This window comes from Ornithorhynchus anatinus, chromosome X2 (assembly GCF_004115215.2).
Source record: "Ornithorhynchus anatinus isolate Pmale09 chromosome X2, mOrnAna1.pri.v4, whole genome shotgun sequence".
Lineage (NCBI taxonomy): Eukaryota > Metazoa > Chordata > Mammalia > Monotremata > Ornithorhynchidae > Ornithorhynchus > Ornithorhynchus anatinus.
This window is the reverse complement of record NC_041750.1, coordinates 16,268,350-16,295,432: the sequence shown is the minus strand read 5'-3', so window position 1 is coordinate 16,295,432 and position 27,083 is coordinate 16,268,350. Positions and strand designations below refer to the sequence as shown.

General features: G+C 45.9%; 1 non-coding gene across 1 annotated transcript; it reads left to right on the top strand.

Annotated features, from left to right (window-relative positions):
* The first annotated feature begins 4,852 nt into the window (after positions 1–4,852).
* Positions 4,853–4,990, top strand: LOC114807526. The gene has a single exon (XR_003755586.1). It is a non-coding gene; the product is annotated as a small nucleolar RNA SNORA7 (small nucleolar RNA).
* The last annotated feature ends 22,093 nt before the right edge of the window (positions 4,991–27,083 follow it).

Here is a 27,083-nt window from a genome sequence, read left to right as displayed (position 1 = left end):
AGTCAAGCCCAAAGTAAGGCTCTCCAACCCAGCAAAGCTATATTTAAATTCAAGGTTGAAGCTCTTTTTCAATGATTATGTATCACATCCCAAGTCAGGAGACATCAGCCAAGTGTCTTGTCACATTCTCCTGGGGCAGAACGCAGATTGGGCCAATACCCTCTAGACCTTAAGCTCCTTGTGTACGGGGAACCTACCAAGTCTACCAAATCTATTATATTGTGCCCTTCTCAGCGCTTAGTACATTCTCTGCACACGGTAGGCGCTCAGTAAATAAAGTGCCCATCCATCTCTGTATCAAACAGAAACTCTTTGCGCCCCCTCTTAATAATAATGTTGGTATTTGTTAAGCGCTTACTATGTGCAGAGCACTGTTCTAAGCGCTGGGGTAGACACAAGGGAATCAGGTTGTCCCACGTGGGGCTCACAGTCTTCATCCCCATTTTACAGATGAGGTAACTGAGGCACAGAGAAGTGAAGTGACTTGCCCACAGTCACACAGCTGACAAGTGGCAGAGTTGGGATTCGAACCCATGACCTCTGGCTCCAAAGCCCGGACTCTTTCCACTGAGCCAGGCCGCTTCTATCTTACCACCCTAATTTCCTACTACAACCCAGCCCACACACTTTGCTCCTCTAATGCCAACCTATTCACTGTACGTACCTTGATCTCATCTAGCTCTTTACTGACCTCTCATCCATGTTCTGTTTCTGGCCTGGAACTTCCCTCCCCTTCATATCTGACAGATAATCACTCTCCCCACCTTCAAAGCCTTATTAAAATCACATCTCCTCCAAGAGGTCTTTCCCAACTAAGCTCTCATTTCCCCTACTCCCTCTCCCTTCTGTGCCACCTTGAACTTGAATCTGTACCCTTTATTCACTCCTCCCTCAGCGCCACAGCACTTATGTACAGATCTGGAATTTATGTACCTATCCATCTCCCCCTGTAAATTATAAGCTCTTTGCGGGCAGGGGTCATGTCTACCAACTCTGTTATACTGTACTCTCCCCAGCAACTAGTACAGTGCTCCTACACATAGTAAGTGCTCAAGAAATATAATTGATTTATTTTACTGTTATGATTATTAGCAATAATAATAATAATGGTTTTTTGTCAAGCACTTGCTATTTGTCAAACACTGCTCTAAGAGTTGGGAAAGAGACAAGATAATCAGATCATTCCCTGGGCCACAGAGGTCTCCCAGTCTAAGTGGGAGGAAGAACAGGTTTTGAATCCCCATTTTACAGATGCGGTAACTGAGGCACAGAGAAGTTAGGTGACTTGCCCAAGGTCACACAGCAGGCACATTGCAGAGCTGGAATTATTACCCAAGTCCTCTGATTCCCAGGCCCACGGTCTTTCCACTAGGCCACACTGCTCCATTATTTTAATGTTTCTTCAGTCTTGATGTGTCTTTTTCTAGTCCCTTCTCTCCACTTATGCTCTGAGATTGTGAGCCCCCAGAGGAGCAGGGAATGAGTCTAATTGCCACCTGGGTATTCTCTCTCAGAGCTTAATCCTGTGCTCTGCATGCTGTAAGCACTTAATAAATATTATTACTACTACAATGCTTCCCTGTGACACAGACAGTCCATCTGAACGGGAGCCATGTCAACAGCAGATCTGCTCAACTGGACAGAAGAGAGGGGGAAGGATGGAGAGGAAAGACCTGAATACTGGGGGTAAAGTGAGGCAACTTCAGGCAGGGCATGGAGAAATACTATTCTGAAGACTCACTAAAAAATAATTTGAAGCAGCACAATCTGGATGTCATGTACTGACCAGAAACAGCAGGAGACAACTCTGTCAGATGAGCCATTGGGCAGACTGAGCGGTGAAGGGGCAAAGCCTCAAACGGCAATAGGCCTTGCAAAGTTGAGATTATCTCTGGGCCTAGAGGAAGAGCAGCGGGACATTCTGGGTCCACGGACAGTAACAGCATCTAAAAGGTCAGCGTCAAATACAAAGCCCAGTAATCGACATTAATAATAACTGTGGCATTTTTTAAGCGCTATGTACCAAGCACTGTATTAAGCATTGAGGGAGACACAAGATAATCAGGTCCCAAATGGGGCCCACAGTACAAAAACAAGGGAGAACAGATATTGAAGCCCCATTTTACAAATGAGAAAACAGAGACACAGAGAAGTGAAGTGACTTGCCCGAGGTCACCCAGCAGACTAGTGACTCCAGACCTGAGCTCTTTCCACTAAGCTAAGCTTCGGAATGTGCAACTGTGGAAGGTCCAGAAACATGAAAACACATAGTCTCAATCTAGTGAAAGCCCTTCATAGCAAGTGAGGGCAGAATTTGCTTTCTTTGTAGTCATCATAACAATTTCTCTCTAATCTGTCCCTTGCTTACCCTTCTTTTCACTGGTGTTGCTCACTCTTCCAGGGGATATGCTGACAGCCATCTATCAGCACAAGGAATTTCATTGCACTGGGAATGCCAGAATTTATCCACACAGCCTCTTCTCTATGGTGATATGAACATCTAGCCCCACCCCCTCGAGGTATTCATTCATTCAATCATATTTATTGAGCTCTTACTCTATGCAGAACACTCTACTAAGCGCTTGGGAAAGTACTGGACTTCATCATGAATCTCACAGCTCGGCTACCCACCCTGTCCCCTACCGCTTCTGCTGCCTCGGTAATTTCCACAGCTGGTGGACCCACCTTCCAGGGCTGTAAGACTGGGCGGCCAGGGCCGGACCAGAACGGGAGTGGAGGGGCAAGACCACAACTAGAAAAGATCATGAGTAGAAGGAGGAGGAGAAGGAAAAGGAGGAAGAGGTGTCAGGGAAGGTCCAGGTTCACTGCCTTGGTATTCCCCTTCTACCTCTCTGCCTCAGACTTTATCTCCCTCACCACTCTCTTTGTTCCTTTGCTGCCAACCACTTCCCTTCCTTCATCTCACCCCACAAGTTAGGGCCTGCCAGCTGGAGCTGCAGGGTTGATAAGGGAGACAGTGGCAGGGGCAAGAACAGCAAGAACCCAGCAACATTGGAGCCGTTAGAAAATGAATCAGTTAAAAGCCTAGATACAATCTACACAGAGGGCAAGTATGAGGAGACCAGGGAGATAGGAGGGCGAGTTTAAGGTGTGGAGAGGGACAATCAATCAATCAGTCATATTTATTGAGTGCTTACCGGGTGCAGAGCACTGTACCTGGGAGAGTACAATATAACAGAGTTGGTCGATGTGTTCCCTGCCCACGATGAGCTTACAACTGAGACAAGACAGATAAGGGTCAAGAACTGGAGCGGACTGGGTGAGACCAGGGAAAGATTAGGGTTACTTCCCTGACAAATTTGCTAAAATGGAAGTCCAAATAGCAATCACTTGGAGGGGAAAGTGATTTCAGCCAGGTGAACATGTCTTTCCTTCATGCATCACTCTTCCCCCCACCCCCCACCCACCGCCTTATTTTCTTCTTTCCTACAGATCCCCCTTTATTTACTCTTCTAGAATTCGAAGTCTTTCATCCTCTTTCCTAAAAGAGAATATTCTGTTGATCCTAGAGCAGAAAGGTTTTCTCCACTGCCCTAGATTCTGCTCTGCCGGTGGGAGTTAGCCACTGTAATGAGAGAAGCCAACCTACCTAGGCCATAGAGTGGGTGTGTCTGCACAAAGGATGGGACTGTTGCATGGGCTTGAGATTTACACTAGATCAGTGACTTCCAGCCAGCTCCTTCTTCCCAGGTATGTATGACATGCTACTGAAGTTCTACTGTCCCCAGAATTACCTCAAGTAATGCTTCTCTGGAAAATTTAAAGCTAAGGAGACCAGGTGTCCCAATTTTTGTGAAGCATTTCCTAAATTTAAGGGTCTGTCTCATCACCTGCTTGAAGTTCTTTGGAACATGTTTATGTTCTAAAAAACTAAAGCTTACTGGAGGCTATGACCCTTTAAAACAAAATGGCCGGTTGAGATGCGGCATGGCTTAGTGGAAAGAGCCTGGACTGGGGAGTCAGAGGACGTGGGTTCTGATCCCAGTTTCACCACTCATCTGTGCCTCATTTACCTCATCTGCAAAATGGAGATGAAGACTATACACCCCAGTGGGACAACCTGATTACCTTGTACCTACCCCAGTGCTTGGCACATAGTAAGCGCTTAACAAATACCATCATTATTAATAATCATTATTATATGAGATGGACAGAGGGAAATATGTGGGTTGTATGTGTGTGTGTAAAAAAGAGAACGTTAATGTCGGTGAAAGCAGTGTAAATGTATAGGTGAGAGGGCGGGTATGTGAGAGAGGGAGAATTAGTGTATATGTGTGAATGTTTAGAGAAGCAGTGTGGCTCAGTGGAAAGAGCCCGGACTTGGGAGTCACAGGTCATGGGTTCGAAACCCGGCTCTGCCATTTGTTAGCTGTGTGACTGTGGACAAGTCACTTAACTTCTCTGTGCCTCAGTTACCTCATCTGTAAAATGGGGATTAAGACTGTGAGCCTCACGTGAGACAACCCAATTACCCTGTATCTACCCCAGCGCTTAGAACAGTGCTCTGCACATAGTAAGTGCTTAACAAATACCAACATTATTATTATATGAGAGTGGGGATATGTAACTGTTTGAATGAGTGTATACGTAAGAATGTGAGTACGTTAGGGTGAGGGGTGTATTTGTGTGTAAGAGTACGTATTACTGAGTGAGAATGTGCCTATGTGAGTATGAGTGAAAGCATCCCAATCTGTGTGTATCTCTCTCAGACTTCTCGTCTCTTTCCCTGTTTGTCTCTGCCTCTTACTAGATGAGTAGTCATGTCTTTCTTTCTGTCCCTGTCTCCATTCTGCTTGTAGTCCAGCCTTTTTCTCCCTCTTACTCTCAGACCCCCCTCTCAGGGTCATACCTGGAGAGTTTCCAGTACTCTACCAGTCTCAACTACGGGAGGGAGAGTCAAGCAAAGGAATATCCATTCCATTCCTAGCTTGACCAGTGGCTAGCGAGTGGAAGGCAATCTGCTACAAGTCAAAGCTCACCTGTGCTGGGCAGCAGCGGCATGGGAGAGAGGTGAGGGCAGAGATGCAAGTTTACTGCGTAGAAGAAGGCAATGGTAAACCACTTCCAGATTTTTATCTAGAAAACCCTATGGATACACTACCGGAACGATTGCAGGTGGAGGTGGGGATCTGAGAGAGCTGCGTCCATAGCGTCGCTATGGGTCAGAGACGACTGGACAACATAAAACACATCTCAGACCACTGGCCCTAACCCCATGGAAGCTCTGCTCTCTGTCCCATTTGAGTTTTAGACAATGTGGTCACTTCCAACCAGACCTTTAGCTCTGTATCTGCTCCAGCACTTAGCACAATGATTGGCTCATAGCATATGCATAATAAGTACCATAATAATTATTATCATCATTTAGCAGGGTGTGGTTGGGGCCACTGAAATGGGCCAGCAGGCACAATTCCACAGTCTTGCCTAGTAGTATCTGACCCAGGTAACACCCAGCTCTGAAATTTGAGCTTTGAATGGGCTAGGGATAACACAGCAGTTTCCCCATACATAGTTAAATTGAAGATTGATTCCCGGAGACAAAGGACTACAATTCATCGGTGAAATCGATGTTTTAATTATAAATAGTTTACCAGGTGTGAGAAGTCTTTGGCTAGCTTTAAAGACGATTTGTGGATAGGACTGTAAAAACATCACCCAAAAGGGCTTTTAGCAAAACATTGGAATTCCAAATGGGAACCAGACTTCTTCCAATTTTGTTCAGCATTTTTCCTTCTCCAGTGCTAGGAACAGATAGCCTGCAAGACATGTGCAAATCTCTTTGTGGAGATGTTCCCGAATGGTGTCTGCAGCTGCACACGGTACAGTTGCATAAATTAATGAAGTTGTCATGACAACGGCCTCACCTACACTGACATAGGGATTGTTATTGGTGAAGCCGAGCAAATCTCGGTGTTTTCCATTGCTAGCAACTACCGAATTGTAAAAATAGGCCATTGCCAGGCTTTAGGGTACATTGCCATTTAAAGGCCCAGCATAATCAGGATCCTGACTTGAAGAAAACTGATACCCACAATGAAATTTACAGAATTGAAAAGACATGAAAATTGCCTACTGTGGAGGAAAAAGCAGATATGGCATTTAGCTAAATCACCTTATGATGAGAAGATTCAACAAGACCAATATAATGAAAACTCCATCATGCATTGACGAACAAAATGATTTCAGTGGCCAACTGAAGGCCAGGCCTCTACCCTACATTTTGGCCATAGCATACTGAGGAAGAAAACCCAGATCCGACATTTAGCTACATCACCTAATTATGAGAAAATGCCACTACAACAGCCTCTCTCAGATCCCTGAGGCTACAGATGCTGTTCTGGAAATTCACTCTGCCTTCCCAAGCCCCCACAGCACACCTGCCCCACACAGGGACAGGGAGGATGGAAGAGAGCCTCAAGGGATGTTCCCAATTTGGTGATGCGTGTCTCTGGCATAAACCTTTCCACGCCAGAAATGGTTCTGTTTGCCCAGAAGTGCCTCCACCCCCTCGAAAATGGAAAGGGGGGTTCACTAGGAGCCTGAGACTGGGGTGCCAACCAAAATGATCTAGTGTGCCACTTTCTGACATATTCATTCACTCGATCGAATTTATTGAGTGCTTACTGTGTGCAGAGCACTGTACTGAATGCTGGGAAAGTACAACAATTTAGCAATAGAGACATTCCCTGCCCACAACGGGCTTACAGTCTAGAATGGGGGAGACAGACATTAAAACAAGTAAACAGACATCAATAGCATCGGGATAAAGAAATAGAATTATAGATATATACACATCAAAGCAAGTAAACAGGCGTTAATGTAAATAAATAGAATTATAGATATATACATATATACACAAATGCTGTAGGGCAGGGAAGGGGAGTAGAGCAAAGGGAGCGAGTCGGGGCGATGGAGAGGGGGAGCTGAGGAAAAGGGGTGCTTAGTCTGGGATGGCCTGTGCCACTTGTCACCAATGCTGATCTATACACTTGAATAAAATTCCCAAATAATGGTATAGCAGTTCCCTCTCATTTTATTCACACACTCATATACATACACATCTTTGATTTCTGAAGAGAATTTGGCACCCCTATCATTAATGTCAGTTAACACATTATTTCAGGTGATGTTTCCAGGCTATTTCACTAAAGCAAGCATCTCAGCTCAAAATTCTCCAAGATGGTTTCATTTTTTCTCATCTTTTCCCTTTTTTCCCCATCTTTTCTATCATCTCCTCACAATTCATGTGGGTAGGATCTGCTTGTCCTTCCGTTCCAGAAGGGTTAACATTTAGCCTTTCTGCTCAGAAGACACCAAATGAAAATCAAGGCAATAAACCAGTAATAATCATTAAAAGATTGACTTGTGCAGGCACTGAAGTAGCTAAAATGTCTCTGTCTCTGGGCTTACTGCATTTCAAATACAAAATGGGCCTTTAACTCTTCTAGAAGAACAAGGAGTGCGATGGTTGTGCACATTAGGCACTCTCAGAGAGGTGTAGCACAGAAGAACAGCAGCCCACTACAAGTCAAGTGTCTTTTATTCCCACTCCCTCCTGGATAGTCTTAGCACATGTCGATAGGCCAAGCGCTGAACACAGGTTGCCCACCAACCTGGTCTTTTAATCCATTTGCAGAGTTACATATTCCTGATTCCAAACCTCCCCTAGTTGACACAGTCCACTTCCCTTCCCCTCTCCCTGGATGATTCCACTGGCAAGCATCCTTTGTTATTATTATCATGGTGTTCGTTAAGCAGTTGTTTTGGGTCTATATGTGCCAATCAGATTGGACACAGTCCCTGTTCCAGATGAGGTAACTGAGGCTCAGAGAGGTTAGGTGACTTGTCCTGGGTTGCACAGAGGACAAGTGGTGGAGCTGGGAATAGAACCCAGGTCCATCTGACTCCCAAGCTCATGCTCTTTATGTATTCGATGTATATAAATGGATGACTATTAAATGTATTTAAAATATATTTATCTATCTATGGATAGTTAACTATTTATAAGTAGATATATGAGTCTGTAAGTTGGTTGTGGGCAGAGAATGTGTCTGTTTACTGTTATATTGTACTCTCCCTTAGTATAAGTACAAGCGTTTAGTACAGTGCACTGCACAATTGAATGAATGAATGAGTGTGTCAAGCACTGTTCTAAGCCCTGGGGTAGATATCCATTAATCAGGTTGGACACAGTCCCTGCCCTACATGGGGCTCAAAGTCTAAGTAATAATAATAATAATAATAATTTTGGTATTTGTTAAGCACTTACTATGTGCAGAGCACTGTTCTAAGCACTGGGGTAGATTTACAGGGTAATCAGGTTGTCCCACGTGAGGCTCAGAGTCTTCATTCCCATTTTACAGATGAGGTAACTGAGGCACAGAGAAGTTAGGTGACTTGCCCACAGTCATCCAGCTGACAAGTGGCAGGGCAGGGATTCGAACCCATGCCCTCTGACTCCCAAGCCTGTGCTCTTTCCACTGAGCCACGCTGCCTAATCCCCACTTTACAGATGGGGAAACTGAGGCACAGAGCAGTCAAGTGCCTTGCCCAAGGACACACAACATGTAATTGGCAGAGCCAGAATTAGAACTCAGGTTCTCCACCTCCCAGGCCCGTGCCCTTTCCACTAGGCCACACTGCTTCTCGTTGGCAGTCATTACTTTCTGAGCTGTGAGTCTACATATGCACTTTGTCACTGGGGGTCAGAGAGAAAGTCGCTTCCCCCTGTCTCCAGCGATACGCATGCCTCACTCTTACTCCTTCCTCAAATGTCCCCTCCAGAGCGAAAAACCCTGCTAATCTTCCTAGTGACCTCCCAGCCAGCTTCTCGATCTCCACCTCATGGCCAGATCTTGGAGTCAGTGCCATATCCCCGGGGTGGCAAAGGGGAGGAAGAGTGGGCTGGAGGTGCACCAGGATGGCAATGGCTCCACGCGTCGCTAAAGAGCTCAATTCTGGGGCTGGGGGCCGAGGGCACATTATGGCATCTTGGGAGGGAGGCGGGGTGGGATGTGGGCTGCTGGAGTTGGTATTTCAGTGGAACCCACCCCTGGGACCGGAAGGAGGTGGTAAGGATGGACATGGAGGCGCATTGCAGCCCCAGAAGTGTCCTGCTGTGCTCTCCACAGTGCCCAGCCCGGGGAAAAGGTGGGGGGTTCCCTTGCTGTGCCGCAGAGCTCAATCCCAATACTGTGGGAGGCGGTCCCAGAGGCGGGGGGCAAGAAGAGGGACGGTTCACTGGAGGTGGCTGGGCAGAATCTGACTGCGGAGGTAATAACCTCACAACCTGTCATGAATCGTTATTGTTTTACCCTCCATGTGGATCTCCTGCTGAAGCCTTGCCTGTCCTACAAAGCTGAAATTCTCTGTTGAATCCAGATAATTTGAAAAAAAATATTGATGCTACTCCTGCAAACTCCTGGGACATCTTTCTGCCATCAGCAACAGTAGCTGCAACATCATTTCTTGAGTGCCTACTGTTTGCAGAAAGTGTTCGCACAGTCGGTGTGTGTGTGTTTATAAATATATGTACGTATGCAGAGAACTGTACTAGGCACTTGTGGGAAGGTACAGCAGTAGAAATGGTAGACAAAGGGCTTGGTCTCAAGAAGCTTACTCTTTAATGGGGGAGACAGAAGTACAATTCCTACTTATTCCTTATTGGGTGGGCACTCCCAGTTCAGCTTTAAGGGGAGAAAGAGGAGGGATTTTTTTTTTCCCTGGACCCCAGGAGTTTAAAAATCCCTTATTGGACTCTCTAAACATCAACCTTAAAGATGTAGGTGCAGTAATCTAAATACGTCAGTCCAAAGGATTTTCCATCTTCCTTAGATTTCCTTAAAATTTCAGGAAAAGGGGGCTAGAAAACGGCTGGAGTGATTTTGCTATCATTTCAATTAAGCAAACTCAAGCGGCAAGTGGTTCAAAATGTGATTTAGAAATGAAATGGTCCAAAGGTGACACCTGCCTAAGAGGATTTTGTTACTATGTGTTATTTTGACACTAAGATGCCCCCGATGGGTTTAGCATATGGAGAAGAGAGTATAGTTACAGGATTAAGTATGGAAATGAAAAACAGGAACTGGACACTTGCCAGATGTTTTAATTTAGGAGCAGAAAGGGTACTGCAGATAGATTGGGCAGATAAAAGTGTGCTAGTTGTAATAGTAATGATATTTATTATGGCCCTACAGTGAGCAAAGCACTGTTCTAAGCACTGGGAAAAGACACACAGATGAGAATTGAGAAGCAGCGTGGCTCAGTGGAAAGAGCAGGGGCTTAGGAGTCAGAAGTCATGGGTTTGAATCCTGACTCCACCACTTGTCGGCTGGGTGACCTTGGGCAAGTCACTTAACTTCTCTGGGCCTCAGTTACCTCATCTGGATAATGGGGATGAAAAGTGTGAGCCCCACGTGGGACAACCTGATTACCCTGTATCTACCTCAGTGCTTAGAACAGTGCTTGGCACATAGTAAGCACTTAACAAATACCAACATTATTATTATTATTATAATACCTTGGTTTCCGCATCTATAAAGTGGGGATTAAGACTGTGAGCCCCTCAAGGGACATGAACTGTGTCCAACCTGATTATCTTGTATCTACCCTAGTGCTCAGCATGGTGCCTGGCACATAGTACGTGCTAAACAAATACCACTAAAAAAATTAAAAAGTGGACATGGTCCCTGGCCTTCAAGACATTTCCCAAATTAAGAATAAGGAGGGGGAGGATTGGCACTGGATGCATAAGAAAAGATTAAACAATGAAAAACAGAAAATAAAGTAAAAAGATAGGGTTAAGAATACATATTTTAGGAGCTACAGAACTCTGTGACTAAAGGCTAAAGAAGCAATTCCTGCTCATCACCACCAGGCAGGGGTGTTCAGGGTTCAACAGTAATAGCGACCACAGCCACAACCAACCCAACACCAACTTTCAACAAGTTTCCAAGGCCTCAGCCTGCTATTTTGTCTTCATCCTGCCACAGTGGTGGGTCCGGTCCCACTGACACAGGAAAATGGAGGCTGTAGGACATGTTCCGGGTGGAGGGTCTTTCACTCTGAGCTTGCGGGAGTAACCAGGCCTTGTGCTTCCCCATGTCTTCTCTCCTCTCCGTTAGAGAGAGCAGAATGGGGCTTAACGATGCAGGGAAATGGCAGTCACGAGGTGTCTTCAAGATGACGGGTCTTTCGCTCCAACGTTGGGGGAGCAGCCGGGCCTCAAGCTGCCAAACGAGTCCTCACCCTGCTCCCACTACACGGCACCCCAAAGTGACAGTTCACTCTGCTTGCCATCTGAAGCTGGCCTTGCCCACAAGTTGCTTTATGGTTTTATAACAAGAATGCATTAGTTAAAGGATCCGATCATTTATAAATGAGACTGGGTTCAGCCTGTTCTGTTGCTTCTAGCCATGCTCTGCTCTGAGTTTTAGAATTCCTGATTCTCCTGGAAAATCTCATGCCCTGAACAAGGCAAGAGCAAAGTAGCGGATAGAATGATAGGTGAAGCCAAAGCCACCCCTTCCCTCCCTCCACCTCTGCCAGCAGCCCTCCTCTGGTTTTACCCTACTAAGCCCTCTTTTCCCCACTTCCCTCTCCCTTCTGTGTCTACCCACTTGGATTCGTAACCTTGGAGCACTTGATATTCATCCTACCCTCAGCCCCACAGCTCTTATGGACAGATCTGTAATTTATTTTAATGTCTGTCTTCCTCTCCAGATTGTAAGCTTATAGTGGGCAGGGAACACATCCACTGACTCTGTTGTACTGTACTCTCCCAAGCAGTTAGTACGGTACTCTGCACCCAGTAAGCACTCAATAAATACCATTGATTGTTTGATTGACTGACTGGAGGGGCATCAGTTGCCGTTGCTGCAGATTGGCGGCAACTTGGATGTTTCACGTAGGAAACTCTCTTGGATTTCCAAGGTCACCCCTCCCCTACCCCGGCCCAGCGGTCCGACTTCTATTAAGAACTACTGTGGTGATTTCCGCAGTTTCTGATGCACGCCAACATCATACATGACCTTGGATGGGATTTTTACTTCCCTCCTGCTGCCAGCTGGTTATCCCAAGAGTAAAATCATTTCCGGGTAGGCAGCGTGGCCTAATGGAAAGGGCATGGGCCTGGGCTGGGGGTGGGGTGGGCAGTCAGACAACCTGGATTTTAATCCCAGCTCTGCCACTTGTCTGCTGTGTGACCTTGGGTAATTCACTTAACTTCTCTGTGCTTCAGTTAGCTCATCTGTAAAATGGGGATTCAATACCCGTTCTCCCTCCTACTTAGACTGTGAGCCCCACGAGGGACAGGAACTGTGCCTGGCTTGATTAACTTGCATCTCCCCCAGCACTCAGAATAGTGTTGGGCACCAAGTAAGCAATTAACAAACATATGACAGAGTTAGGAGTGTGTGGGCATTGCTATATATGTGCAGAGGAGTCCCGCTGTTGGTCCAGTGAGAAGAGTGCCATCTGGACATCAACAAACCTCACCAACTATAAAATCCCTCCGAGAAGCAGTATGGTCCTGTGAAAAGAGCACAGGTCTGGGAGTCAGAAGACCTGGAGTCTAATTCCTGGTCTAACTGCCTGCTCTGTGACCTTGGGTGAATCATTTAACTTCAGTTCAGGATTGCTTCAGAAACTCACTCTGGTTTCTCTTTTCTCCAAACCTAAGGAGGAAAATATATCTGAAACACTTGCAACCATTCTAATTCCCTCCCTCTCTTCCATCTTCGACGTAGACGTTTCCTTCCCCTCCATCGTCAAAAGGTCTCTGAAGGAAGTGTGTTTATTTGGACAGCCATATTACAGTTTGATGAATCCCTCCAAGATAATCCAACTAGATGCCCCATTGTTTTACTGGCCCAGCATTTCTCCGAGCTGGTTATGCTCCAGTTCGGCAGGGGTTTTGAATGGGGCTGGGAGTGGGGAAGAGGCAGGGTTGAGCTTCCGCTTACCTGCCATGGGTCGAGAGCCACGAGCTACACTTGATGGTGGGAGTGGTGGCCAGGGTTTATGGCTTTTGGAGTGAGTGGGGAGGTGATGGTGGGAGCTGGGTGCAGCTGTGGCTGTGGAAAGCCTAATGGCTGGAGTGGCCCCAGATTCGCTCTCCATACCCAGCCGAGAGGAGGAGATGAGTGAGGCAGGATGGTGGCAGAAACATTTTCTCTGTCTCCCTCTCTCTGTTGATCTCTGCAGGTCCCACTATGATCCCATTATTACCTGAAAATCAACTGGTCTTTAAAAAGAAGTCCTGTGCTCTTTTAACTTCTTTTATGTGGATCATAATAGAGCTTCAGCAAACGTAAACTGTAAAGAACTGACTGAAAATATCTCGCCTTGTCCCCTCTGCACACTCCGTATATGCCCAGATCCGCCTGAGCCCCGGGGCAGCCAATCCGGCTGTGGCCGTCCCACCCCCTCAGAAATGTTTTGGTGTGAGGAGTGCTCATCAAGCTGGTTGGACTGACCCTCAGCACTAGCACCAGGGTTTCAGGCAAGAGAGACTCTAGGTCTCCTTGGGAGCTGGCACATCAGGCACTAGTCCCTTCCTGGTGGCTGGTGTGAAGGAGCTCCTCCAAAGAGATTGATCTGAATCTCAGGCTGATCTCGTGGAACTACAGCCCAGCCTCGGCCAGCAGTCCATCAGTCAGAGCACTGTTCTCAGCACTTTGGAGAGTATGATACAAGAGAACTAGCAGACGCGTTCCCTGCCCGTAATGAGTTTACGGTCTGGAGGAGATCTCAGCTCATAGGGGATTTCAGACTTCCACGGAGGTCTCCGGCACAGAAGGCCACGCTTGGCCCACCCGCCATGGTCCATCTGTGGAAACCACTAGCACTAGAATCAAGTCCTTCATCCAGGTTCTCCATCCTGGAAAGTCAGGAGAACTTGCCTTTCTCAAAAGTTTCATGTAGTCGACCATTTTGAGGCAGGGAAAAACCAGCTGCGCCGTTGTTACATATGACCTCATTACTGCATCCTTCACGACATACAACCCTGAAGCTGCCATTTGATAGGGGGATAGAGAGACACACAACCCGGGCCTCCACCACCTGTGTGAGAAGCCTCACTGCCTCCATCTTCTTGAGAGGTTCATTCATTTATTCATTCAATCATATTTAATAAAGAAATTACAGATATTCATTCAGTTGTATTTATCGAGCACTTAACTGTGTTCAGAGCACTGTACTAAGTGCATGGGAGAGTACAATACAACAATAAACAGACACATTCTCTGCCCACAATGACCTCACAGTCTAGATACGTACATAAACGTTATGGACCCGGGAAGGGGGATGAATAAAGGGAGCAAGGCAGGGTGACGCAGAAGGGAGTGGGAGAAGAGGAAAGGAGGGCTTAGTTGGGGAAGGATTCTTGGAGGAGATAAGCCTTTAATAAGGCTTTGAAGGGGAGAAGAGTAATTGTCTGTCAGAGTAATTTGGTTGTGCAGGCTCCATCTTTGTTATGGGCCACATTACTATCTCCACCATGCCATGACCTGAACCAGCTGCTTACCTACTTTATTGTCTGAAGCCTGCTCTCTTTCTCTCTCTCTCCCCCTCTCCCTCTCTTCCTCTCTTCCTTTGTTCATTCTCTCTTTTCTCTCTCTCACTGTTCTGCATTTCTCTCTCCTTACTCTTGGAACATGAGCAAATTGACTGCAGAGCAAGTGTGATGCTTGAATTATTCATGTGTGGCCTGAATGGGAGCCATGACAAACTTTTGCTGGGGTGGCAACAAACTCAGTGGAAAAGGAGTCACGGTTCTCCTTTCCATTTTTTTGAAAGGAGTAGATCTTGATTTGTCTTGTCCCTATTCAGGTCCTTGCCCTGGAGATGGAGCAGGCCTCGTTCAGCCTAAAATGTCAGGCCCAGGAGAACATTAAGGGGCAGAAGGAAGAGGTGGTAGGCTGTTCTGGAGTTCAGGGGATTGTTAGCAGCATAGGCAGGGGAATTCTGGGCTCCAGCCTCAGGGGTACCCTGTGTTGGAAGTCCCTAGTCTTGGGTAAGGTCAGGTTACCCAGGGCTCAAAGGAGGGGGAATTAGTAGTGGGTATGGAGATTTTCAAGCAACACCTGGAGGCTGTATTAGGGGACTGTACTAAGTGCTTGGGAGAGTACAATAAAATAGTAAACAGACACATTCCGTGCCCACAGTGAGCTCACAGTCTAGATGCGATGGGCAGGGGACACCTGGAGTCACACTTGCGGGAGGGGTGTGGCGCAAGCTCCTTAGAGGTCAGATGACCGTCTTGCCTGCCACCGCAACGTGAGGGTTATGGGGGTGAACATGAGAGATGTCCCCTAGAGTCAATCCCCTGGGTGGAGGAGACCTTTAAAATGAATTCTGGATCTGAGCCTACAGAGATTTTGTTCTGACCATAAAAAATCCCCAATATCCAACGGTTCACACTGCAAGCTAGGAGATGCCTACTATTAACAGCTAGATGCAAATCTGCTCTATAATTTCAGAGCTGAGATGGACCTGAAATGTCAAGTGGTATTACCGCTTTAGGTCTCTGGAGATGGGCAGTAGGTCTGGGGGAAAGGGGAATAAATATGGCATTCTATTTAGAAAACTCCTGCAATACAGTGTCTCTCGCCATTTTGCCTGAGTTTACTGATGGATTAAATGTGGGTTTTAGAACCCGATATTAGAGTAAAAAGATAATCTTGAAAACTGGAAAATTGTCCATTCATTTTCTGGAGGTTGTTTTGTGTTTTTTTCCTAGTAGAAACTCTTTGGGAATATTGATCAAGGCGGCTCTGCAACTCAAGTTTCAGATACATCCATCACCAGTAAATAATCGATCTTGTAGTCCTAGTTGTGTTTTTAGACCCTAGGATCCTCAAAGAGAAACCAGGCAGGATGACAGTGTATTCGTCAACATGATTCAATTTAATATTCAAGACTGGAACACAACTTTACTTGTAATGCTTGCCTGGATAAAAATGTACATTCTTAGAGAGATATGTTCAATGACAAGAAAATTTAATACGATTCAGCCGAACTTCAATTTTCTGATTTCTAAAATATGTCAATATATTAAATCAAAGTCTCCCTCTCATTCTATAGAAAAAATGTATAAATAAATGGTCTCTAGAAGAACAAACTGTCTGGGATAAATTATTACAATTCACCAGCTCTCCCCAGGCAGCCTCGAATATATTCAAGATTACAGACAAACAAGATGAACCAGTTCTATGTTAAAGAGCACTTGTTCCAAAAACACAGCATAAAGATGGGGGATAACAGTGTTTCACTGGGGAAAATATTCTCAACATTTGTTTTCTTGACATTTATTGTCATATCAGATCAATTCAGGCCCATTTGAGAGAGTACATGCACCTGCCAGCATCTGAAAAATATAGATTAAGCATCAGAGGCGAATAAAGGTCTAGGATCTCCTTATGCTCTGGTTGTGTTAAAGGATTAGGGAGAGCTGGGAAGGAGCCATGAGGTTTTATCCAGCATTACCGACAAATTGTACAAGATGAATGCTGCTTTTAGTCTGCTTTTATGTGATATTGGTTAAGTGCTTACAGTGTACCAGGCACTGTAGTAAATACGGGGTCAAATGCGGGGGGGATCAAGCTGATCAGGGTGGATACAGTCCATGTTCCATGTAGAGCTCATAGTCTTAGTCCCCATTTGACAGACGAGGGCACTGAGGCACAGAGAAGTTTAGTGAATTGCCCAAGGTCACACAGCAGACAAGTGACAGAGCTGGGATTTAGAACCCAGGCTCTCTGGCTCTCAGGCCCGTGCTCTTTCAACTAGGCCACACTGCTTCTTATTGAAATGGGCAACTCCTTAGAGGAACCATGGTATCCCAGGGCTGATGTTTGACAAGGGAAATTCCAGCTCTTGGAATTATTGACAAGGAGTATTTCTGATCCCATCACTGATAGAGGAGGCTGTGAAATGATTTAGCCTCCTTTCTTTGAACTATCTGCTGAATAATATAGTTTCAGCAAGCTGGCGAAATAGATTTCAAATATTGACATTAAATGATAAGAATGACTTCTCATCTTGATCATTCGGTCAATCAACCAGTGGTATTTATTGAGCATTTACTATGTGCAGAGCACTGTTCTAAGCACTTGGGAGAGTACAGTACAACAGAATTAGCAGACATGTTCCTGGTCCATAACATGCCTACAGTCTAGAGGCCTTTGAAAGCTTCTTGTCTTATCCATCCCCTGTTCCAGATTCTTCCTTTTCTGTAAGTTCATCTCCTCCCCATTAGATGTTCAAAGTTGCACCTGAGACAAGGTTGACTCTCTGTCTGCCAAGGAGAAGAACTCGTTTCAACAATACCATTTTGTATGGGAAAACATGGATTTATCATCATCATCATCATCATCATCATCATCATCGTCATCATCATCATCATCATCTACAATTTATTAAGCTCCTATTGTGCAGAGCGCTGTATAAGTGCTTGGGAGAGTACAATACAACAGAGTTGGTAGACCTATTCCCCACCCTCAATGAGCCTCTGGTTTAGAAGGATTCGTGCTGGAAACCACGTCTACCAGCTGTATTGTATTGGACTATTTCAAGTGCTTAGTACAGTGTGCCAAGAATTACTCAATATTGAGCAGCACATAGTAATTCCTCATGGCCTAGTGGCAAGAGCACGGGCTTGGGAGTCACAGGGCGTGGTTCGAATCCCTGCTCTGCCACTTGTCTGCTGTGTGACCTTGGGCAAGTCGCTTAACTTATCTGTGCCTCAGTTACTTCATCTGTAAAAGGGGGATTGAGACTGTGAGCCCTACGTGGGACAACCTGATCACCTTGTATCTACCCCAGTGCTTAGAATAGTGCTTGGCACTTAGTAAGCGCTTAACAATGAGGAAGCAGCGTGGCTTAGTGAAAAGAGCATGGGCTTGGGAGTCAGAAGTCGTGGGTTCTAATCCTGGTTCCGCCAAAATGTCAGCTGTGTGACTTTGGGCTAGTCACTTAACTTCTCTGTGTCACAGTTACCTCATCTGTAAAATGGGAATTAACAATAATAATGTTGGTATTTCTTAAGTGCTTACTATGTGCAGAGCCCTGTTCTAAGTGCCGGGGTAGATACAGGGTAATCAGGTTGTCCCATGTGAGGTTCACAGTCTTAATCCCCATTTTACAGATGAGGTAACTGAGGCACAGAGAAGTTAAGTGACTTGCCCACAGTCACACAGCTGACAAGTGGCAGAGCGGGAATTCAAACCCTTGACCTCTGACTCCCAAGCCTGTGCTCTTTCCACTGAGCCATGCTACTTCTCTGTGCCTCAGTTACCTCATCTGTAAAAGGGGGATTAAGACTGTAAGCCCCACGTGGGGCAACCTGATGACCTCGTATCTACCCCAGCGCTTAGAACAGTGTTTGGCACATAGTAAGTGCTTAACAAATGCCATCATTATCATTATTACTGGTCCCCCATGAGCAGAACAACTTTGACTACAGCCCTTTGCCAGGGCTGGCTTGAGCTAGGTGACTTCCCCTGAGTTGGGGAAAAATTTGTCACACCCTGCTCTCAAAGGATGCCATACAGAAGTCTGTCAAAACCCCAAAACTTAGAGTGTTTTTCCTGGGGGACACCTGACCCTTCCCCTCTTGCTCTAGAAACAATGCATTTCCCTCCCAGCTTCCTGTTCACACAGGTGACGTGCCTGACTTGGATCCCATTAAGGTAAGATGACCGGAAATCCCAAATATGGTGGAAAAATTCCTGGAAATCTGGTCCCCTGTCCTGCCACCTGAAAAACAGCCATAGGACACCCCAAAGTCCCCTTTTCATGCAAGATGTCTAAAGCAACCACGTCTGGAGCAGTAAGCTTATTCATTCGTTCATTCAATCGTGAGCCCGTTGTTGGGTGGGGATTGTCTCTATGTGTTGCCGAATTGTACTTTCCAAGCGCTCAGTACAGTGCTCCGCACACAGTAAGCGCTCAATAAATACGATTGAATGGATGAATGAATGAATTTACGAGTGCTCACTGCACGCAGAGCACTATACTAAGCGGTTGGGAGAGTACAGTATAACAGTGAACACACACATTCCCTGCCCATAACGAGCTTCAATCTAGAGGGGGAGACGGACAGTAATATAAATAAATAAAGTACTGATGTGTAGATGAGTGCTGTGGGCTGGGAGGGGTGGTGAATAAAGGGAGCAGGTCAGGATGACGTGGAAGAGAGTGGGAGAAGAGGAAAGGGGGACTTAGGGAAAGCCTCTTGGAGGAAATGTGCCTTCAATAAGGCTTTGAAGGCAGAGAGAATAATTCTCTGTCAGGTTTGAGGAGGAGGAGGAGGAGGAGGAGGAGGAGGAGGAGGAGGAGGAGAGCGAGTGGTTGGTGATGCGATCGACGAGATCGAGGTGCAGCGGGATGGTTAGAATCAGAGGAGCAAAGTCTATGGGCTGAGTTGTAGTAGGGGGGTAGTGAGGTGAGTTAAGAGGGGGCAAGGTGATTGAGTGCTTTAAAGTCATTCATTCATTCATTCATTCATTCATTCATTCAGTAGTATTTATTGAGCGCTTACTATGTGCAGAGCACTGTACTAAGCGCTTGGGATGAACAAGTCGGCAACAGATAGAGACAGTCCCTGCCGTTTGACGGGCTTACAGTCTAATCGGGGGAGACGGACAGACAAGAACAATGGCAATAAATAGAGTTGAGGGTGAGTTTTTGTTTGAAGCGGAGGTGGATGGGCAACCACTGAAATTTCTTGAGAAGTGAGAAAACATGTTCTGAACGTTTCTGTAGAAAAATGATCCAGGCAGCAGAGTGAAGTATGGCCTGGAGTGGAGAGAGACAGGAGGCTGGGTGGTCAGCAAGGAGGCCAATACAGTCATCAAGGTGGAATAGAATAAGTGATTGTATTAACGAGTATTAAAGCTCATTGTGGGACCATGTCTGCCCGCTCTTTTGTACTGTACTCTCCCAAGTGCTCAGTACAGTGTTCTGCACCCAGTAAGTGCTCAATAAACACCTCTGATTGATTGACTGAAGCTCAATGCATGGCAGCAGGCCACAGAAAGAGCAGGTAGAAGGGAGAGACAGGTAGGTAAATGCTTCCCACCTTCTCCTGCTGCCACAGCTACCCTACTCACATCTGCAGTCTGCTCACTGTGGGCGGGATGGCCAGGTAGCAACTGCAAAACCCGAGGTAGCCATGGTTGCCTCAGAAGCAGCAGCAGAAGATGGGGAACTGCTGCTTCTGTAGCCTACTGCCCCCAAGATATAAAAGATTGGGTGAATGTGAATGTGTTTGTGTATCTGTGTTAGCGTGTATGGATGTATTTTGTGCATGTCTATTGCCCCTGAACCTCTTGCTTTCTCTTAACTACAATCCCTCTCCCTGACTCTTCCTCTCCTCTGCCTGTCTCTGTCCTCTCTGCCCCTCTGTGACTTTCTGCTTCTGTTTCTCTCTCTCTTTCTCTCTGCCTCTATTCAGTCTCTTTTCATCCCTATGATTCACTCTTGGATCTCTGATCCTTTCCCCAGAAGTCCTATTCCCTGTTCCCCCATTGAGCCTCAGAAGAAAAAGAAAACCAAAACAGGGACTTTACATATGGGGCCCATCTCTGGGTGGGAAGGAGCAGAATCAGGGTGAGCAAAGTGCTAGCGATTCTGCCTTAGAGCTCTTGGCCACCCAAGATCCCTTTCCTTACCTCAAAGGGATATTATGAGAACAAAAATGACTTAACTAAGGAGAAAGAACCACTTTGGAAGCTTCCATTCCTATTTACCGAATTTCAGCACAGGGAAGAGGCCTTTCTCAGCAATAGCTTGTTTGTCTGATCCTCACAGATCGATCGCATTATCTCCAGAAGTTTATACTGCCGAAAACTCTCCTTTTCCCTTTCCAAATTTTCTGAGGTAAATACATTTTTCCACTGGGTTGTGAGTTGCAACCAAATTAATGAGAGGTGCTGATTTCCCCAGTGACATCTGTAGTATAGGCGTGTTTGCCTGTGCTAAACTGTGTGCCATAAGGGCACCATAAGGGTGCCGTTGAAGAGCCATTTAAGTATCTGCTGATTGCCATCTCATTCCCGGAAGGCAGTGAGGAGCAAATGGAAAGGGTTCATCCCAAGCAAAGAACCAGATGACGAGGCTGTTGGGCAAAAGCTGAAATGACAGCAAGCGGAGGCGAAAGAGGGTTTGACACTATGATCAATTCACTAGTGCCAGCTTCCGTGGGCTCAGCCCTTCACCCCTTGAAGTCCACAGTTCCCTATAATCGCCCTTTTGGCCATACAATTTGAGTTTTGCTAGGCTCCACGTGCAGAGCTAAGGCTCAGGATCCCAGGGGAGCTGGGGACACCTTGCAACCATTCAGGGTTGAGGTTGCAACCTACCAGGCACGATCCCATGGTCTCTAGTGGAGAGCTCAAGCCGTCCTGTGTTAAGATTGGGTAAGTGTATATATTTAAAGGCTTTACCAGTCCCTTGCTGAACACTGTTCAGTGCCCTGTCACTGTTCCTTTCCGCAACAGAAACCAGCAACATTCTCCAAGGAAATCAAACACAGCCCTGCTAAGGAAAATTAGACCCCTCTGAAAACTCAGAAACAACATCAAAATGTGTCTGGTCTGTTGCGGAGGCTTACTCTTGTCATGACGGATGAGAGAATTGACAAGACAGATGAGGAAATGATGGAGGAAGTCAGGAGGCTGCTTTTCAGTCAGATCCCAGCTTCTTACTCCCCTGTGCAATCCAGCTCCACAGAGCCAGTGTTTTCCTTTCTTTTTCACCTTAATTTGAAATCCAGCACATTTCCATTTCTCAAAATGCTCCACATTGAACTACTTTTTCTACTTTTTTTCCTGCAGAAAGCTCTCTGCAGTACTTGTAAACAGAAAATTGCTTCATTGCAGCTATGATTCATACAAGGAGTCATGACTTTTTCACTAGGGAAAAAGACCTAGATGAAATTGAAAAGAGCAGCCGGCAATTATCTTTTAGTGCTAATGATCTTTACAAAACACAAAGTATCTTGATACAAAAATCCTGCGCTTTATTATTATGGTTTTGATATTTCAATATAATAATTCCAACCAATTGACGAAACCCTCTTCTAATAATAAGCAGAATTATGAATCGTGTGTCCGACCCTACCCGCTACAAGTGCTGCCGATGCAGAATTTTCCAGCTGATGCATTGTGGTGGGCATATATGAATGCTAGGAGGGAGGAGAGCTGAGCTGGGAATAGTTGGCAGGTGTAGCAGTAAGATAGAGGGAAAAAAAGAGGTTTTATTACTCCTCAAAATTTGCAAACATTTGTTTACTCAGTCAGAGAACGTGGTGGCATGGCTGGATGGTCACAGTAATAGTTGTCTGCCTTTTTGCTATGAAATACTAAAGCATTGAAAATATCCAGCAGATCTAGCAAGGTGATGGCCATACTAATAGTTGCAATGGTAATCTTTCTATTAAAATATGCTGGATATTAGGATGTGAAGAGAATTGAACCCTAGGATTTCATACTGAAACCTGGACTGATGTCTGTCTCCACTTCTAAACTCTAAGCTCGTTATGGGCAGGGATCATGTCTACCAACTCTGTTGTATTCTACTCGCTCAAGCGTTTAGTCTAGTGCTCTGGACACAGTTAAGTGCTCAATAAACACAGTTGATTGATTGATCGATTGATTGAATCTCAATGCATGGCAGCAGGCCATAGGAGGAGCGGATAGGAGGAAGAGACAGGTAGATAAATGCCACCCACCCTCTCTTGCTGCCACAGGTGACAGAGAACTTATTGCTATTTTCAATTTTTTATGTATTTGTTAAGCGCTTAACAAGTAATAAATAACATTTTTTATTATTACATACATAACATTACAAAATAATAAATAATAAAGGCTTTGAAAGCGCTTACTTGCTGGGCACGGTACTAAGCGCTGGATAGATACAAGTTTATCGGGTTGGACGCAGGCCCTGTCCCACATGGGGCTCCCAGTCTTAATCCCCATTTTACAAGGTAAGGTAACTGAGGAACAGAAAAGTTAAGTGACTTGCCCAAGGTCACACAGCTGACATGTGGCAGAGCCGGGATTCGAACCCAGGTCCTTGTGACACCCAGGTAGGCCTGTGCTCTATCCACTAGGCCGTGCTGCTTTTCCGCAATTCTGCTACCTGAGTAGTAAGCTATCCAAAACTGAATCAAGAGAGCCAGCATAACTCTTGGGCGTTTCACATCGATGAGGCATCAGACTTCATACCAAACTCATGATTTACAAAGCTGAAGTTGTTTCAAACCTTCTGTGAGAGATAGACCTACCCCAGAAAGCACATCTGGCTTCTTGAGATGCTCCATCGGTGTCACCTATAAACCACACTCGATCAAGCAGTCAACCACTGTTATTTACTGAGCGCTTCCCTCCTGTGTGTAGAGCACAGTACTAAGGGCTTGGGAAATTACAATGCAATAGGGTGGATAGACTCGATCCCTGCCCACAAGGAGCTTACTGTCTACAGTAAGATATCCATCAATGTAAATTACAGATAGGGGAAATAGTAGAGTATAAGGATGGTAGACCCCTCTCAGGGTCACACCTGGAGCGTTTTCAGTACTCTATCAGTCACGACTACAGGAGGGAGAGTCAAGCAGAGGCATACCCATTCCGTTCTTGGCTTGGGCAGTGACTAGTGAGTGGAAGGCAATATGCTACGAGTAAAAACTCACCTGTGCTGGGCAGCAGTGGCATGGAAGGGAGTCGAGGGCAGAGACTCGTTTACTAGCGTGGAAGAAAGCAAAGGTAAACCACTTCCATATTTTTACCAAGAAAACTCTGTGGATAAACTACCAAAATGATTGCAGATGGAAGTGGGGCATTCTGGGAAAGATGTGTCCATGGCGTCACCGTGGGTCAGTCACAACTCGACGGCATAAGACAACAACAACAACAAGCGTGGTGGAGTATAAGGATGTATAAATAAGGGCTGTGGGGCCAGGGTGAGTATCGAAGTGATTAAGGGGTCTACAGCCAAGTGCATAAGTGACACAGAGGGGAGGGTGGGTAGGGGAAATGAGGGCTTAGTCAGGGAAAGCCTCTTGGAGGACCTGTGATTTTTAGGAGGGTTTTAAAGGTGGAAAGTTTGGTGGATGAAGGGGGATGGAGGTCCAGGCCAGATGGGGGACTTGGGCAAGGGGTTGGTGGAGGGATAGAAGAGATCGAGGTACAGGGAGTAGGTTGGCATTAGAGGAGCCGAGTATGCATGTTGGATTGTAGAGAAGAGATAGCTGATTGAATCCCTTAAAGACAATGGTGATGAGTTTCTTTTCTACGTGGAAGTGGATGGGCAACCACTGAAGGCTTTTGAGGAGTGAGGAGATATGGACTGAACAGTTTTTCAGAAAAATGATCCAGGCAGCAGAGTGAAGTATGAACCGGAGAAGGGACAGACAAGAGGCAGGAAGGTCAGAAGGAGCCTGATAAGTGCTTGGCTCAACGAGGTCACTCACTTATTCTCTTGCTCTGAGACAAGGCTCACTGCAACCCTGATTTAGTGGATGGGACATGTGAGAAGATGCTACCAGGATAATAATATTAATATGCCCCAGTCTCTATCCTTGTCCTGGAGCAACTACGTTCCAATTGTGTTGCATAGATAGTATTTATTTAGCACTCATTCTGTGCAGAGCACTGTACTAAACATTTTGCAAGGTGTAATAGAATTAGTAGATATGATCCCTGCCCTCAAGGAACTTGCAATAAAGCAGGGGAGGCAGACATTAAATTACATGTAAGGGGAAGCAATAGAGTATAAAGGTAAGTACATAAGCTCTACAGTGTAGGATACTCTGGACTGTAAGTTCCCCTCTAGCTCCTTGGCACAGAACGTGTCTACCAACTCTGTTGTATTGTACACAGTAAGTACTCAATAAATACCACTGATTGGTTGATAAATGCCATGTGGGAGTGGTGAGTGCCCAACTGCTAAGAGAAGCAACTTGGCCTAGAGCACAGGCCTGGGAGTCAGAAGGACCTGGGTTCTAATCACAGTTCTGCCATTAATCTGCCATGTGGCCCTGGGCAATTCACTTAACTCCCCTGTGCCTCAGTTTCCTCATCTGTAAAATGGGAATTAAGACTGTGAGCCCCATCTGGGACAGGGACTGTGTCCAAACAGATTATCCTGTATCTGCCCCAGGACTTAGTACATTACTAGGCCTATAGTAAGCATTTAACAAATGCCATTTAAAAAAATGTGGCAATAGAAGGGGAAATAATAATAATAATAATGATGATAATAATGTTGGTATTTGTTAAGCGCTTACTATGTGCAGAGCACTGTTCTAAGCGCTGGGGTAGATACAAGGTAATCAGGTTGTCCCACGTGAGGCTCACAGTTAATCCCCATTTTACAGATGAGGGAACTGAGGCACAGAGAAGTGAAGTGACTTGTCCACAGTCACACAGCTGACAAGTGGCAGAGCCAGGATTCAAACCCAAGACCTCTGACTCCCAAGTATGGGCTCTTTCCACTGAGCCATGCTGCTTAGGGCACAGAAATGAGAGATTAGTCAGGGAAGACTTCTTGAAGGAGATGTGATTTCAGAAAAGGCTTGAAAATGGTGAGAGTAGTGGACTGCCAGATGCTAAGAGAGAGAGGGAGTTCTAGAAAGAAGTTGTGAGCAAGAGATCAGCAGTGGAAGAGACAAAAAAGGGACAGTGAGTAGATTGTCTTGAGAGGAGTGAAATGTATGTGCTGTGGTGTAGCGGGAGAGAAGCAAGGGTAAGTATTGGGAGAGAGAGCTATTTGGATGCCTTAAAGCCAATGGTCAGGAGTTTCTACTTGATGCAGAGAGGAATGGACAACCAATAGAGGTTTTTGAGGAGAGGGGAGATGTGCATAAAATGATCTTTGAGGAAAATGACCTGGGCAGCAAAGTGAAATGTGGACTGGAGAGGGAAGAGGCTGGAGTGAGGGGAGTCTGCCTGGAGGCTGATGTAGTAGTGAGGTGGGATATGACACCGCAAATACACACCCTCAACCCCACAATACACACCCTCAACCCCACCTTCTCAACTGAGCTCGATTCCCTCATTCCCCCGTTCCTTCGCTGATCTTGTACCAACACATAGCCACATATCACCTTCACAGTATGGTTCCTCTGCTCTTGCGCACAAGCTGCAGAACACTGCCGGAAGAAATCTAGACACAGGCCGACTTTGTCCATCTAAAGTTCATCCATCCATCTACTCCGTCCTCATACTCTTCAACCTTTCTGCTGCCTTCTACACTCTGAACCATCCCCTTCTCCTGAAAACATGATCTTGGCTTCAACGACATTGATCTCTCCTGGTTCTCCTAACTGTCTCTGACTGATTTCTCAGTTGCTTTAGCAGGCTCTTCCTCTGTCTTCCACCCTCTAACTATGGGGTTGCTTCAAGGTTCTGGGTCCTCGTCTATTCTCCATCTATACTCACTCTCTTGAAGAACTCATTCGTTCCCACTGCTTCACCTACCATCTCTACAAAGATGATTTCCAAATCAACCTCTCTTCTTCTCTGCAGTCTTACATTTCTTCCTGCCTTCGGGACATCTATACTCTGCTGCCCCGCTGTCACCTTGAACTTAACATGCCTGAAACAGAACTCCTCCCAAACCCTGTTCTTCCTATGACTTTCTTATCACTGTAGACAGCACCACCATCCTCCTTGTCTCACAAACCTGTAACCTTGGCATTATCCTCGACTCGTTCCACCCACACATTCAATACGTCACCAAATCTGGTCAGGTCTACCTTCACAACATTTCTAGAATCCACCCTTTCTTCTCTGTCCCAACTGCTACCATGATAAGCAACATGGTGTAGGGGGAAACAGCAGGGTGTAGTGGATAGAGCACGGGCCTGGGAGGCAGGTGGTCATGGGTTGTAATCCCGGCTCTGCCATTTATCTGCTGTGTGACCTTGAGCAAGTCATTTCACTTCTCTGTGCCTCAGTTAGCTCATCTGTAAAATGGGGATTGAGACTGTGACCCCCACGTGGGAAAGAGACTGTGTCCAACCCGATTTGCTTGTGTCTACCCCAGCGCTTAGTACAGCT